Here is a 15,778-nt window from a genome sequence, read left to right on the forward strand (position 1 = left end):
GTGGACTTCAACCAGGCATATGACAGTATTGATCGAAATGTACTGTAAGTTATTTGCGAACTGCAGCAAAACTGGTAAGACTTACCAGAATGACAATGTCCCACACAACAGCGCAGATCAGAGTCAGAGATGGGCTGGCATATCTACTATTTAATCTGGCACTAGACCAGATTATACGAAAGTTGCCTGTGGACACAAAAGGCACGCTGCTCATAGGTCCTGTCAAATCGTCGTGATCTTTCACATCAGCAACGGAAGTTGGTTTACGAATTAATGAAAACAATACGAAAATTATATTGCAAACGTCAAAAATGACACCCAATATACAAAATATAATGATTGACGAGTACAACCTAGAAAATGTAGAGAACTTTATATACCTAGTCGTACAACTAACGAAAAATGGCAGTGAACTTGACGAAATAAAACGACGAATCCAGCTTGCAAATAGAGCCTTCTACTCGGTCCTACCGATTTGGAAAACCAGTAGCATATACATGAAAGCAAAACTTCGAATATATAAAACTATAATAAGATCTTTGCAATGCTATGGATGTGAAACATGGACCTTAACACAATCTTCCGAAAAGCTGGTCAATATCTTCGAAAGGAGAGTCCTGAGGAGAATAGTAGAAGCTAAATGAGAGGAACACCAATGGCGAATCAGATACTGCTAATGAGTTGTATCAAATATTAGGTTGGGGGAAAATAAAACATATCTTGTGCTGCACTTATCGCATCGGGTCATACTATACGGCGGTTTGAAGACGACAATCTGGGTTGGGCTGTCTCTTTGACAGTTTTATGATCGTACATTTCAGTCTCAAGTTATAGCGCGTCAAAGATGGAGCCCACCAAGTAGAAACGTCATATTTTACATTGTTACTACCTGAGAGGTAAAAATGCAACGAAGGCGGCCAAAAAAGTATGTGAAGTTTATGCGTCCGATACTGTAACGATTCGCACAGCACAGCGTTGGTTCGATCGATTTCGTTCTGGTGTAGTGGATGTCGAAAATACACCCCGTACTGGTAGGCCAGTCGTTGCAGAAACCGATAAAATCGTCGAAATCATCCAAGTAGACCGGCATGTGAGCATTCGCTCGATTGGCCAGGTACTGGGTAAGGACCATAAAACCGTTTGGAACCATTTGCAGAAGATTGGATTCACAAAAAAAGCTGGATGTTTGAGTGCCACACGAGTTGACGGAAAAAAATCTCTTGGATCGAATCAACGCCTGCGATGCACTGCTGAAACGGAACGAATTCGACCCATTTTTGAAGCGGATGGTGACTGGTGATGAAAAATAGTTGGTGGGATTGGAAGGGAGTCATCCACTATGAGCTGCTCAACTATGACCAGACCCTCAATTTGGTCCTCTACTGTGAGCAACTCGACCGTTTGAAGGAGGCGATTGACCAGACGCGGCCAGGATTGGTCAATAGGAATGGTGTTCTGTTCCACCAGGACAACGTTCGGCCTCACACATCTTTGATGACCCGCCAGAAGCTACAGGAGCTCGGATGGGATGTCCTATCGCATCCATCGTATAGTCCGGACCTGGCACCAAGTGATTACCATCTCTTCCGGTTCATGCAAAACGCTCTTGGTACTACTAAGTTCGCCTCAAAAGAGGCTTGCGAAAACTGGCTGTCTGAGTTTTTTGCAAATAAGAAGGGGGGGGTTTTATAAGAGGGGGATAATGGAGTTGCCTTCTAAATGGTTTGCGAACAAAACTTCGCATATTTGACTTAAATCGGATAATTCTAAGTATGTTAAATAAAGCGTTAAAATTCGATCACAAATACGACATGACTTTTTCCCCAACCCAATATTTGACGACCAAATTAATTCTCCAAATTAATAAAACTTTGGAAGTTTCAATGGGTTGGTCGGATACCTAAAAGGGTATTCGAAGGAAGGGCAAAAGGACGAAGGTAGGGAAATTCTGAAGATGGCGCATCACTGTGCGGATTGCAAAATTAAAGGACGCGATCTATAGATCGAGATGGATGGAGGAAGGACATCCTGAAGGCCAAGGTCTGAAATGGACTATAGTGCCTCGACGACGACGACATATGTATGTATATTTTAAATTTTTTTAGGAAAAATATGTCAAACCGAGGATTTTTAGATATAAGACCGATAATTAATCAATTGACTTACCTGAAAGATACTTTCTGGGTCAGTAGTGTTTAGTTTGAATTTCACACGCACAAACAGAGAAAAACTGCGCAGCTTTAAAATTTGCTTTCGAATAAAGTGTCTTTTTTCTCAAACAGCTGTGAATTCACCGAGTAAACCACAGAATACTCACGAAATCTCAAATTTCTACTATAAATAGAAACAAGTTCACTTAAAGCGAGATACGGATGATAAAGATATCAGTCGGAATTACTTCCACTGACTGTGCTGCTGCAAGCTTACTAAATGATACAAACCTGGAAAAGTCACGGTAACACTACCCCTCGACCACAATATGACCATCAAAGTGTGAAAGGAAATAGAACATGAAGGGCATCCAGTATTGTTTTTGTTTATAGAATTTCACCGTAAACAAATTCAGATTTTCCACCGAATTCCAAATGCCCAAGCGCATCCGTACTGAGTTAGTCTTCATTACTCCGATGAGAGACAGGACGCGGAAAACCATTCACTGGAGGAAATTAATAGTGTCAACAGCTCAGGTCATGGATCTACTGCACTCCCAATGTACGCAGATACATATGTGAACGCATAGTTGCAATAGATTTTCTTTTTTCTCATCGCACTACATTCAGTATCTTAGCGCCGACATTTTCGAACTTCTTCAAGTTAATTGGAAAATGTCAGTCGAGAGCCTGTAAATTACACGTTTCATCTCCCCAATGACTTTCATATTACTTCCTACGATCTAATTCTTCTTTAGTTTTCAGTTTACGGGAAAAAGATACATTACTTAATCTTAGCTTGAGTAGAGAAATCCAATTAGAGCATTTTCTGTGCAACTTAGTTTGGTACTATTGCTCATTGTGTTGGGGTTCAATAAACAGCTCAGAGTTTATAGGGCTTGGGACGACTGATATGATGCACTTGACTACGTTGCATCGATGATAAAAATTCTTTTAATTATTTCTCTAATTAATGGAAAGAGAAAGATATTTGCTTTGGTTGGAATGAATTCTTCTTTATGGTCGCCATTGCCTATCATGAAACGTATAATCTTGGGTTGTAAATAAATTTGATATCAACCATGCAAATAAACGGATAAATTTGATAAAATGTTCATGTGCTGTATTCATTGTGCTTCTATTCAGTCTGAAGTAGAATGGCTTTCATAACAAGAGATTATTGTGCTTAGTCACTTTGGACGACAAAGTTTTTTGCCATAAGATGAGATTTGTGCCATTGCCTACTAGCATGCTAAATGACACCCAAATTAGTGCTACAATAAACATGAGATAAAAGCATCTCTGCCTTTTTCAGATTAGATGTCTATTTTAGGGTCATATTCATAGCCTTTTTGAGGTCAGAATTTAAAAAAAATAGATTCCGGGGAGACCACATGATTTAAATGTTTCTATGGAATAATTGAAGTTAATTCATTTCCTCATTGATTGTATTTTAGGATGTTTTTTAATTGCAAACCTATATTTATCTTCTTCTTTTTCTTCAGCTTTTGTCCCATTCACAAGCGGGGTCGGCTCGTCGTGATCGGCTTCGCCATTTGGCTCTATCGAATGCCTGATCTGGGTGCAATCTCGAGGCTTTCAAATCCCCATCTAGAGTATCAAGCCACGGTGCAACCTCATAACGATCGCGGATATCCTCATTTCGGATGTGATCTAAACGTGTGACGCCACTGGTCCAACGTACCATCTTCGTCTCCATTACCGCAAGACACCGTTCATTGTCTTTTATAGTCGGCGAACACTCAGAACCATAGAGAGCGACTGGACGGACGACATTGCGGTAAATTTTAGATTTGAGACGTTCGTTGATACGTCGATCACAAAGAACACCACTGAGGTGATCTACTCCCTAAAGGTTATCTAATTGCTAAAGACTGAAGTAGAGCAATCATCCGGTAGGAAGGTAGTCTACTCACAGCTCTCACTTTGTGAACATCACAATGAGAAGCAGGATCGATATTGGATTTAAATAAACAAATCAAATATATAAACACGCCTTTATTCAACTTCTGCTATTAGCCTCACCTGGTAATTCCTAAAGTGGTGTACCCGAGTTTAAAAAATGAAAATTGCCGGGTTCAAGGTAAATGTAAAAGCGAGAGATCAGGCAACACGCTTGCAGACAAGAGTATGACTGCTACCGCGGTAAACTGGGTATCAACTTCTCCAGACTTCATTCCCCATGATCCTGTGTGAGTGTGATGGGGGAGAAGCTACTCGCCGCCCCCATCTAACAGAATATTCCGGATTCGGTAACGTATCGGAGGATTTCCGTTAGTGGATGTAATGCTACTCGTCGGAATTGGAGAATATCGGCACCAAAGATCTGATGCCTGATGCATCCATAGGCGGGGCATTCACAAGAAGTGCTCCGTGGATTCCATTTCCTCATTATAGGAGGGACACGTATCATTTGGAGTAATTCCTATTCTGAACATGTGCTCGGCTAGTGAATTATGGCCTGTTAGAATGCCCACAATACATCTCTCCTCCTGCTACATACATACACAATACATCTCTCCTCATCCTGCTTTTCGACAAGATAAACTCGGTTCTGGTAGTAAAAGTTTGATGTGTCCAGCAGCATTTAGACTCTGTCACCTGTCATTGTGGGAAGTCTGTTCCCAGTTTTTGAAGACAGACTTAGCCAACGCTACTGATACGCCAATTGCTGGTTCCGGTCCCGGCATAGGGGAGATTGACCCCTCTTTCGCTAAAGCATCTGAGATTTCATTTCCCTCTATGCCACAATGCCCTCAATGCAGCTTGGCTATCACTGCAGGTTGCGATGCGTCTGACCTTCAACCGCTCGTCAATCACCACTTGTGCCACTTCTCGTTTTAATTCGACTCCGGCTCCAGAACCCTTTTCTGTTTTTGAGCCATCAGTGTAGAAGACTTTCGTATATCCCGCCACGCATTTCTCTGGGACTTCCCAGTTCTCTTTAAGCTTCAAAGTAACTTGATATCTTTTACCAAACAGATGTATGGAGACAAGAAAATCGGAAGGCATTGTAAGAACTGGATTCAGTACTCCCAGTAACTCTTGCAATGCTCTGTGCCCATACATCCGTTGTTTCCCCATAGATCTAATTCAATTAGTCTATGAACTGCTCTCATTGCAGTACTTTGAATAAATATATCCAGGGGCTGCAGATGGAGTAGTGCATTTAGAGTTGCGCCGGATATCATGCTTATGGCACACCCAGACACACAGTTCTTTGCAGTGCGGCTAGTTTATGGTGAAACCCTTTTTGTCTCACCTTAACCCACCACACTACGGATGCATAAACGAACATCGGCCTAATGATAGCAACGTATATCCACATTACCACATGAGGCCTGGGTCCCCATATCGAGGCAAAGGTCCGTCTGCACAGCCCTTAAGCTGTGAGAACCCCTTTCATCTTTATCTCTACATTTTTTTATTTGGATTAACTGAAAGACCATGTCTGAGGCACCAACTGTCTATCAAATCAACGGCACGTCGTATATTTCTGCACACCGTTTCAAGATTCCGATCAACAGCAAGAATAGCTACGTCATCAGCATAAGCTTGAGCGTGTATTGGAAAATTTTTCAGTTCACATAGTAGTGAGTCGATCAGCATACACCACAGAAGTGGCGAAAGCACACCTCCTTGGGGGCAGCTTTTCGTTGCTTCTGCAACGATCGACACCCACCTCACAGTAATACAGTAACCTCTGCGTTAGCATAGCATGGGTCACTTCATTAAAACATCATCAAGACCATACGCTCTGACGGCATCACAAAGTTTTTGAAAAGGTCAAAAGCCCCTTCAATGTTCACGAACACCCCCATCGCGTACTCACATTCAAAGTTGCATCTTTTACCTTTGTGACCGAAGGATGAATAGCAGGCTCACAGGACTTTCCACACTCGTAAGCATGTTGGTTTTCACTAAGTGGGTGCGACCTAAGTGCGTTTCCAGGAATATAGCGCTCCACCAATCTCTCCAAACCTTTCAGCAAGAATGAAGTCAAGCTGATCTGTCTGAAGTTCTTTGGATTAGAATAGTCATCTTTCCCAGGTTTTGGTATGAAGACTACTTTAACCTTTTGCCAAGAGGAAGGTACGTAGCCCATATCCTTGAAAAATATTTCTTAGAGGTTGCTCTAAGTCCAGTGTGTAATCAACTCTAACACTTTTGAGGTAGGTTAGGTCAATTACTTCGCTTCTTCTCGGTCCCACGAAGGTACGCACCCTACGTTTCTAGTCATAAGACCAGGTGAAGTGATGAAATCAAACAGCTTCTCTTCTCTTAGATTGCATTTCCTACTGCCCCAACAAATATGTTGAGCATTTGCATCGCACCCTATTAAGAGTTCGAGACCACTTGATCCTGCATACGCTACCAGACCCCTAAGCTGTTGGGTTGGTGGAGGATAGAAAGAATCATAGGGTAAATAAGCGGAGGCAACTTTGATGTTTTTCTTTTCGTCATTCGTCTGATATTGTATGATGACCGTAACTAAGTCCTGGGAGCAGAACTGTTTCAGCATGGTTCCCTCTAACCGTCGTGATATCAGGACACAAGCTCTCGGTTATATGGATCTTTCGTCGTAGAATATCCTAGCTCCCTTTACTGATCCAATGCCATATATTCAATTAAAACGAACACACGGCTCTTGCACCAGAAAGATGTCCTGCAGCTTTGTCAGTCTCGCTGCCAACAGATAGGAGGAGGCTTTGGAATGCTGCAGGTTGTTTTGATCAATCTTTATGTTTTTCGACATAAACTTAGTCTAATGCGTTAACAGTGAGAAGCGTATGCCGCAGTCCGCGTATGACGGAGTTTCCCCTACACCATACCGCCAGAGACCCGATCACCTAGTGTTTGATTTTTCTGAGAAAAGCCGCACTTGGAAGTACCGGAGTTCCCGTGTTCTCGTCCATGAAAAATGTCTGTTTTCCACTTAGCACTTTGACTCGTTTGCGGTGTCCGGTTTGCATAGATTCGATCACACGAACTGACATGAGTCAGTTTCGTTCACGTCTCTAGCTTCCCTTTCTTCCGCCTGTTCTTTGGAAGGTGTAGGAGAAGTTACTAGCAGGTAGGATTCACTCTGTAGTCCCTTCACCCCATACGGAGGTTCCGCCCCTGTAAGCACTATCCTCCGCGCACAGCTCCATTGTGGGAGAGCGCACCAAAGATACTGCAATTTGCTCTACGAGTATATTGTGGAAGTCGAAAACTATCCTTGTTCTTCCCTCTCAAAGTGGAGCTGATATGACTACAGTTTTCTGATATGACTAACTTTAGTCTATCTAGGAAAAAGTGGAGTATAATCAGACTCTTTTGGTCCAGTTCGAATACCACGTTGAAACCCTCCGCGTTTGTAGATTTGTCCTTCCTGGCATTCATGAACTTTACCCTCTAGTGGCCAAAGTCGATGCCCGGATTCTGTTCACCCAGCATGCGGATGATGTCCTCTGCCTTTCTTCGAGGTCCCGGTAACCAACATCCGACATGTTCTGTCCTACGTAGCTCAGTGTTCACAATAGTGAGCTTGGGCCGACCGCAGGAAGTCAAAGCCGGGATTGCCTGCTAGAGCCACTTTAAGGCAGCCTCGTCAGTGCACCCCAAATGGAGAAGCCCATCGCGAAAACCTTGATTGTTAAATCGTGGCTTCGTTCGAGGTTCCAGCATTTTTTTCCACAGACATTCCCGGAGGATGGTAAATTGTCCCTCTGACATTTTACCATCCTTGGAGGAAACTTTCACGGCAGCAGTCAGAACAGAAGCCCTGAGATTTGGTTTTAAATCGTGGTAGCAATCGTCGTGATGTATAACATAACAGACCCATAACAGCAATATTTGCAAGTCATAGCGGTGCTGCCACCGCGATATGTCACCGAAGCCCGCCACATAATTACGTAGTCCGTGATAGGGAGGTCATATAACCACTTACGTGAATGATTAATAAAGGGGTTGTGTACCAGCCAGGAAGAGAAAATGAGACAGCTTATGGGTGATAAAAACCGTCTCAGTTCCTCGAGTCACTACAAATTGCAGCTGAGATAGCTGATAAGGTCCACGCACACTGCCATGAACTATCTCGGAAGCAACATCAGATATAACAGCATCCTCGCTTTCAGTAGCGGAAACCAGTTTAACGCAGCTAATCCAGCAATTATCAAGTCACACGGTTAAACAGGACCCCCAATACGACAATTCTTCCGGACATGAACGTTGATGGTCTCATTCTCGATCGCACATGTGACCCCAGATCCGAAAATCTTTCTCCCCAAGATATATACTAGTATCACTGGAGATTTGACGCCGAAGCCACCAAATGCATAAAACTGTGTAACTGGTCTTCAGGAGCCGTTAAAGGTGGCAAACGCCCCCGTTTCATCGTCTTCTTACCGCCTGTTTATGTTCGACAGAAATACAGGAACATCGTTCCCCTTAGATATAGGTGCCGATGCGTTTATTCACGCTCAAATTCCAAGGACCATATAGAAAGGCACGGTACGAGCTTTCGGTTCCCAACGGAACACTAAATGCCACATACGGAATCGCTAATCTCACCTAAGGTTGAGTACCTTGGCCTTAGACGGGATTTCCCATGGAGATTGGTAATAGCGGATGTTCCCATATTCATACTTGGAGCAGATTTTTTAGCACATTACGGACTTCTTTCAGATCTTCATCACGGTTGTCTTTGCGATTCAGCCTGTCAAGGAGAGATGTACAATCCCGACGATCACAACAATTACTGGAGGAACCCCTTATCATGGTATCTTACATGAGTTTGCGGAAATAACTCATGCGGATGGAACTGGAAAAATGGCGTGTCACCGAACTTAGCACCATATAGTCACAACGCCAGGGCCGCCAATTGCTTCAAAACCCAGACAATTAGCTCCGAACAAGTTGAACATCGCGAAAAAGGAATTCAATACTATGATCCAGCTAGAATTGGGGCAACCATCAAATAGTCCGGGGGCTGCAACCTTGCATATCGTGCGGAGATTATCACACACTCAACGCCCGGACTTCCACCGACAAGTACTCAGTTCGGCACATCCAAGATTTCGCTCAAACGCTCTTTGGTAAAAATATCTTTTCAACAATAGATCTGGTAAGAGCATTTAACCAGATCCCGGCAGCTGAAAAAGATATGCCAAATACTGCCAGCACAACACCATTCGGCCTTTACGTTGCAACGATTCATCAACGAGGCTTTGAGAGGTTTGGGCTTCTGCTATGCCTACATCGATGACATATTACTCGCTTCATTTTCATGTGACGAGCCACCAATCCCTTAAGAGCTCTGTTGCAAAGGTTGAAAAAATATAAAGCAGTCGTGAATCCAAGCAAATGCGTTTTTGGCCAACATGAGGTCAGCTCCTTAGGATACCTTGTCTCAGAGGAGGGAGCACGTCCCTTGCCAATCAAAGTCAAAGCGATCCAATTATACTCGACACCAACCAACGTAAAGCAGCTTAAAGCATTCTTGGGGATGTTAAATTTTTACAGAAGGTTTATACACAGAGTACCAGTTGAACAAGCAGCACTCAACGAGATTCACCAACCAACTGGACCAGCGAGTCCACCACAGCTTTTGAACGTTCCGAAATCGCACTGGAGCAGGCGACGCACCTTTGGCCATTTTATGCGATGCATCTGACGTCGCGATTGGAGCAGTTCTCCAGGAGCGGATTAATTGTTGCTAGCAACCATTGGCTTTCTTTTGAAAAAAGCTCGGGATACGACCGTTAAAAGTTTTTCAAAAGTTTCCTCCACTTTCCGGTAATATTCTCGCCACCTAGACCGCTGAACCTATATACCATTTAAAAGATCTAATTCTCCTCGATACAAGTAATCATGAATCTCGTATCGTGTTTGACCATTGTCAAAACCGATTGTAGGAATTGGACGCGTGGTTTCAACAATTGTCAATGATCAAAAGTGACTTGTCATGTGACTGCACTAGTTGGGACTTTTGTGCCACCATCATCTAAATTCGAATGCGTTCATCTGGATCTTATCATCATGGCTTATTGTGAGGGGTAACGTTACTGCCTGACCATAGTAGACCGTCTCTCACGTTGGCGGAAAGTAATCCCCAAACAAGAAGCCGTCACATTTGCCAGAGCGTTCTTTCACACATGGATCCCCAGGTTTGGCATACCACTTCGGTTCACCACAGATCAAGGAAAACAGTTTGAAACGAGGTTGTTTCAGGAACTTAGCAAACCTAACCGGTGTAACCCAAATCAAAACTACACTACCACCATCCGGCAGCCAATGGCATGGTCGAGCGTTCACCGTCAGTTCAAAGCAGTAATATGATGTCACAATAACCACTGTTCGGATGGCTCAAGTGGTTAGAGCGCTGGGCTATCGTAGGTCGCGGTTTAAATTTCACTGGTGGCAGAAGAATTTGTTATCGTAACTGGATGTCGAATAACAGTCGACTCAGCGGTGAATGAGTTCCTGAGTGGAATCGGGGTAATATTCTCGGACGAGCGCAATGCTGACCACATTGCCTCCTGCAGTGTATGGTAGTGTACCGTTACGGTCTTGAATGAAGTGCTCTAAAAGATTTCAAGGCCCTAATCTAATATGGATAGTTGCGCCAACGATTATTATTATTATTATAATAGGAAGAACTCGGCAGAACTGCAGCAGAAATGGCGTATGGACAGCCATTACGCCTCCCAGGCCAGGCCCAACGAGCAGGTATATGTCTAATTTCGCCAACAAATTAAGACAATGTTTCCAAATATTATGTGCAGTCAATAGGAGTCAATATGACATCAAAAGAATCTTCATATTCAAGCGTCCGGCGACAATAAACCATCCGGGCCGATGGTCCAGAGAAAATACTCCGTCCATCCGATCGTTCAACTTCCGTTCAACAACCTGAAGTTGCAAACTCAACGAAATTAGGCCGACGGATTAGATTTCCTGATCGTTATCAGACAAGCCTTCAATAATTTAACAGCAAGAAAACCACAAATTCCCAGCACCCTGCACCGGGATAAGTGATATTGTGAGAATCTTAAGTATGTGATAAGACGGATAAGGTCGTAAAGATCTTTTCAAAAGAAGCAAGGGTGGCGAACTGCCCAATCAGCTGATGACATATGATTCCTTTCTCATCCGGGTCATGGGCTTGTACCAAATTGCTCTGGATTTGGGAAGGGAGACAAGTAGCCTTGAACTGAAGGTAAACACCAACAAAACCAAGGTTCCCAGTCTGATGGGTTATTGCACTCTCTCCTTATCTGCATTAATGGAAATCTGGAAAGATAGTTATTTTACCAAATCCGACAATTGCATTGCGCACTATGTCATACAATGAAATTCACTCTACCAAGAGGGCCGAGATTTGGACCGCCCCAAAGGCACTGGGCACAGAAGAGCAGAACAGAGTTGCAGGCGTCTCGGGAAGCCGTTGGGGAAGCTGAAACGCATTTTAGCATGTAGGTTTACCAGACTTGGGCAGCAGCACCGCCCTTTACCACCGCAACGTTTATTTTTCCCAGGTCGAAAAATAGATTACAGATTAGAAATCCCGGGCCTTTTTAACCCGAAAACTGCCTTGTCTTGTCCTTTAATTTAATTACTTTTAGAGTCCCTTAAACCTACTTAAAATTAAGGACTGATGTTCTATTGATTACCTCATTCGGAAAACAAAGAAATTGATCTCGTCGTACCAACCTGAAAGGATAAGAATAGTACGATTTTTAGTAAATATATTGACTATTTAGATAGATTAATTCATTGTGTTTTAGCTACTCAATAACTCTCAAATGCCGTTTTGATTTTTATACATTTCAGTTGCATGTCCCTACAATGGCTTTCTGTTAACTTATTTTGGATTTACCCAAAATTTGTACAATACTGGGGTGAAATTTCTTGTTTAAAAATGGGGCCGAGGAGTGGGATATTACAAGCTACCAGAACAATATGGGTATGCACTCCGACGGGACACAATTAGTGAATCGTAAAATATGAATCCATTTGGCAGAAAGTCCTGAAACAGAAATTGCTTATGAGGTTCTTGTTGTTAAAGGCTGATGATAAACTCAATCCAGGCTCAATCAGCCAAGCCTAAACCCTAAACTCATTTCAACTATGTCTCATTTAAAAATCAAAAAACCAAAAATGACTGACGGTTTCGTTCAGGGCAGAGGCAACTTTTCAGACGCTGCCTCACCTCTATCCTGGGAACAGCGTGACCGAAAGTAACAACAGGTGGAAAAACGCTCCCTTATATCATCGCAAAAACACGACAGCGTTGCGAATTATATTGAACTGAACCAGTTGTTTTAGCCTAAGCTAGACTAAAGCTGGGTAGTTGGTTAGGGAGAGTTTTCCACCTGTTGTCATTTTCGGTCACCCTGCTCCCAGGGCAGAGGTGAGGCAGCGTCTGAAGAGTTGCCCGTCAGTCATTTTTGGTTTTTTGATTTTTAAATGCTTGGATGCCATTCCTCAAACTGGGGATCCTTGGACCAAAAAACGTGGGAGTAAGTTGCTCCTCATTTAGTCCGGTCCATCATCATGTGGATGTGAACTTAGAATCCCGTTTATCCTAAACAACTATGTCTCATTATAGTAGGAGAGCCAGTGTTTTTTCAAGCAATCAAGTATAGTGGTTTAGGATAAATCTTATCTCGATGATTATCGCTTGCAGCTTGCATTTGAAGGACTCAGTGCTTCATAAGACATGCTTAAGTTAATTTAAGTATGAATGAAATGAAATAGGAAGGGCGCCATGGGCATAAGGGGTCAAACAGTGCACTGTAGGATAGACTGGCGCGGAATATAGTTCTGATGATAGACTGTCTCTCCTGTAGGGCGATGTGTGGCTTTTCAGGGGCCAAGCCTCTCGTCTGTAAATGCTACGGATCTAAACTGGGGAGTCGAAAAACAAGTCCAATCCAGGGTGTCATCCGAACCGTGCGCATTAGATAGTTTGCAGTCGGGGGTAACTGACTGTATTCGAATGGAGCCTCACTGACACCTGATCGCTTCAGTAAATAAGTTAGACCTTACCGTGCTATGGGGGGCTATGTGCTATGGGGACCTCCTAACCCCATACTCGTGGCAAACAAATGAGTACCAGCAATAAAGAAAAAACCGAAAACCAATAAAGCTGGGTCCCGTACTGGACACAAACTGGTTAATCAGGCGAAATACTGAGAGCCAGGTGATTACACCCAAGAAGGGAGAAGTTTGGAAGTCAAGCAGTGGATCCAAGGTTAACATTGGTATACTGCGAGGCCGACAACCAACAAACGCTACTGCTCAAAAAGCAGGGACCAGCAAAAGCACGTCTGAGATAAATATATCAGACGTCAGGAAGGAGACAAGTCTCAGTGGCGCAGGTACTAAATGGACTCAGGATATACTTAAGCCATCTCTACCGGAGCCGAGAAAGCGGGGAGCAGCAGAGATTAGCCCGCATGAAGGGAATGCTCCCAAAAAACCCAAACCTGAACCCCGGCAGGTCAGGAGTGAAGGCAGGACTCGGGCAGCCCGCCATTAGCTATGCTAGTGCGGTCAAGGGCATTCGACTGCCCATACTGCCAAAAGTATTTCCCGAGCAAATACTCACTCATGAGAAGCAGGAAACCATTGAAGACCTTGTCGTCAGGTAGCTATGCAAGCGGTGGACTTCGAAACTTGTGTTAACCGGGATACGTTTTCAACCAGGTCTTATACTGGTGGACTGCGTGATGGAAGACACTGCAGAGTGGATTAGAACCATAGTTCCTCAATTGCCAGGCTGGGAAGGGGCCGAACTGTGAACATGTGCTGGGGATGATATACCAGGAGCACACATGGTGACAGTTTTTCTTCCAAAAGCCGCGACAATAGAAACGGAAGATCTTATGGGCCTCTTAATCGCTCAGAATGGGGATCTCCATACGCGACTGTAGAGAGTCTTCGGAAGCACGGTGGAGCGAAAGGGTAACTCCTCACGATCGGAGTAGATGACATGCGTCATGCGAACCGTGCCCATTGGATAGTTTGCAGTCGGGGGTAACTGACTGTATTCGAACGGAGCCTCACTGATACCTGGTCGCCTCAGTGAGTAAGTTAGATCTTACCGTGCTACGGGGGGCTATGGCACGGCGGACCTCCTAACCCCCATACTCGTGGGAATCAAATGAGTAGGAAAAAAAACAAAAACCAAAAAAGTGGGGCCCCGTACCGCACCAAAACTGGTTAATCAGGCGGAGGCACGTCTCCGAACTACTGAAAGCCAGGTGACTACACCCAAAAAGGGAGAAGTTGGGACGTCAAGCAGTGGATCCAAGGTGAGCATTGGTATACTGCGTGGACTACAGTCAACGAACACCACTGCTCAAAGAGCAGGGACCAGCAAAAGCACGTCTGAGATAAATATAACAGACGTCAGGAAGGAGACAGGTCTCAGTGGCGCCGGGGTTAAATGGTACCTGCGCTATCGGAAGGAAGGCCTGAAACCAGAAGAGGCCCTTAAGAAGGCTCAGGACAGACCTAAGCCATCTCTACCGGAGCCGAGAAAGCGGAGAGCAGCAGAGATCAGCCCGCATGAAGGGAATGCTCCCAAAAAACCCAGACCTGAACCCACGGGAGGAGAAAACCCGGGCAGGTCAGGAGTGAAGGCAGGACCCAGGAAGCCCGGCATTAGCTATGCTAGTGCGGTCAAGGGCATTCGACTGGCCATACTGCCAAAAAGGTTTCGCGAGCAAATACTCACTCGGGAGGAACAGGAAATCATCGAAGAACTTGTCGTCAAGTAGATGATTAAGGGTTGGACGTCGAAACTGGTGTTCACCGGAATACGCTTTCGACCAGGCCTTATACTGGTGGACTGCGCGACGGAAGGTACAGTAGAATGGGTTAGAACCATAATTCCTAGATTGCCAGGCTGGGAAGGAGTGGAACTGTCAACATGTGCTGGAGATGATATACCAGGAGCCCACATGGTGACAGTTTTTCTCCCAAAGGCCGCGGCAATAGTAACAGAAGACCTTATGAGACTCCCTAATTGCTCAGAACGAAGATCTCCATACTCGACTATGGAGAGTCTTCAGAAGCAGGGTGGAGGGAAAGGGTAAACTCCTCACGATCGGGGTAGATGACCGATCCCTGGAGGCAATTAAACGTCGGAGTTGTCATATCAACTACCGATTTGGCAACATACCCGTGCATGTGCACAAGGAAAAGCCAAGGAAAGAGACCTCGGAGGAGGCATCGGAAGTCGCGGAAGCCATGGAGGCTGAAAGAACGGGATCAACCAGGGAAATAGACCTGCTGCCCAGTGAAGAGCAGAAGCTGGACGACCTAGACCTAGGACTGCTAGGGCTCGGGGTGGACAGCGACGCGCAGGAAAGCGCCATGTCGGAGGAGGAGGGTGACACTCCGACAGTGGAGAAGAGCTCCGAACAATAACGGAGCCAATGGCCAGCACTAGGATAGCCCAGATAAACCTCCACCATGCGAGAGCTGCATCTGCAGTGATTGCAAGGGCAAATTCCAAGGAGAACATTGGAATAGTGCTGGCTCAGGAGCCCTGGGTGTACCGGGGGCAGGTTCGCGGTCTGCAAGGAGGAGACATGCAGGTAATTTGGGACTCC

General features: G+C 44.6%; 1 protein-coding gene across 2 annotated transcripts in view; it reads right to left on the minus strand.

Moving 5' to 3' along the window:
• The window catches only part of LOC119648241 (neurotactin), a 133,837-nt gene that overhangs the window by 55,142 nt on the left and 62,917 nt on the right, over positions 1 to 15,778 (minus strand). Inside the window, exon 1 of one of the 2 annotated variants that reach the window (XM_038049872.1) lies at positions 2,167 to 2,367. The exons of the other annotated variant lie outside the window; for it this stretch is intronic. The gene's annotated coding sequence lies outside the window, so the exon portion shown is untranslated. Of the gene's footprint in view, positions 1 to 2,166; positions 2,368 to 15,778 lie in introns of those variants that run through there. 2 annotated transcript variants of the gene reach the window in all.

The sequence above is a fragment of the Hermetia illucens genome, chromosome 2 (genome assembly GCF_905115235.1).
Source record: "Hermetia illucens chromosome 2, iHerIll2.2.curated.20191125, whole genome shotgun sequence".
In the NCBI taxonomy this organism is placed as follows: Eukaryota; Metazoa; Arthropoda; class Insecta; order Diptera; family Stratiomyidae; genus Hermetia; species Hermetia illucens.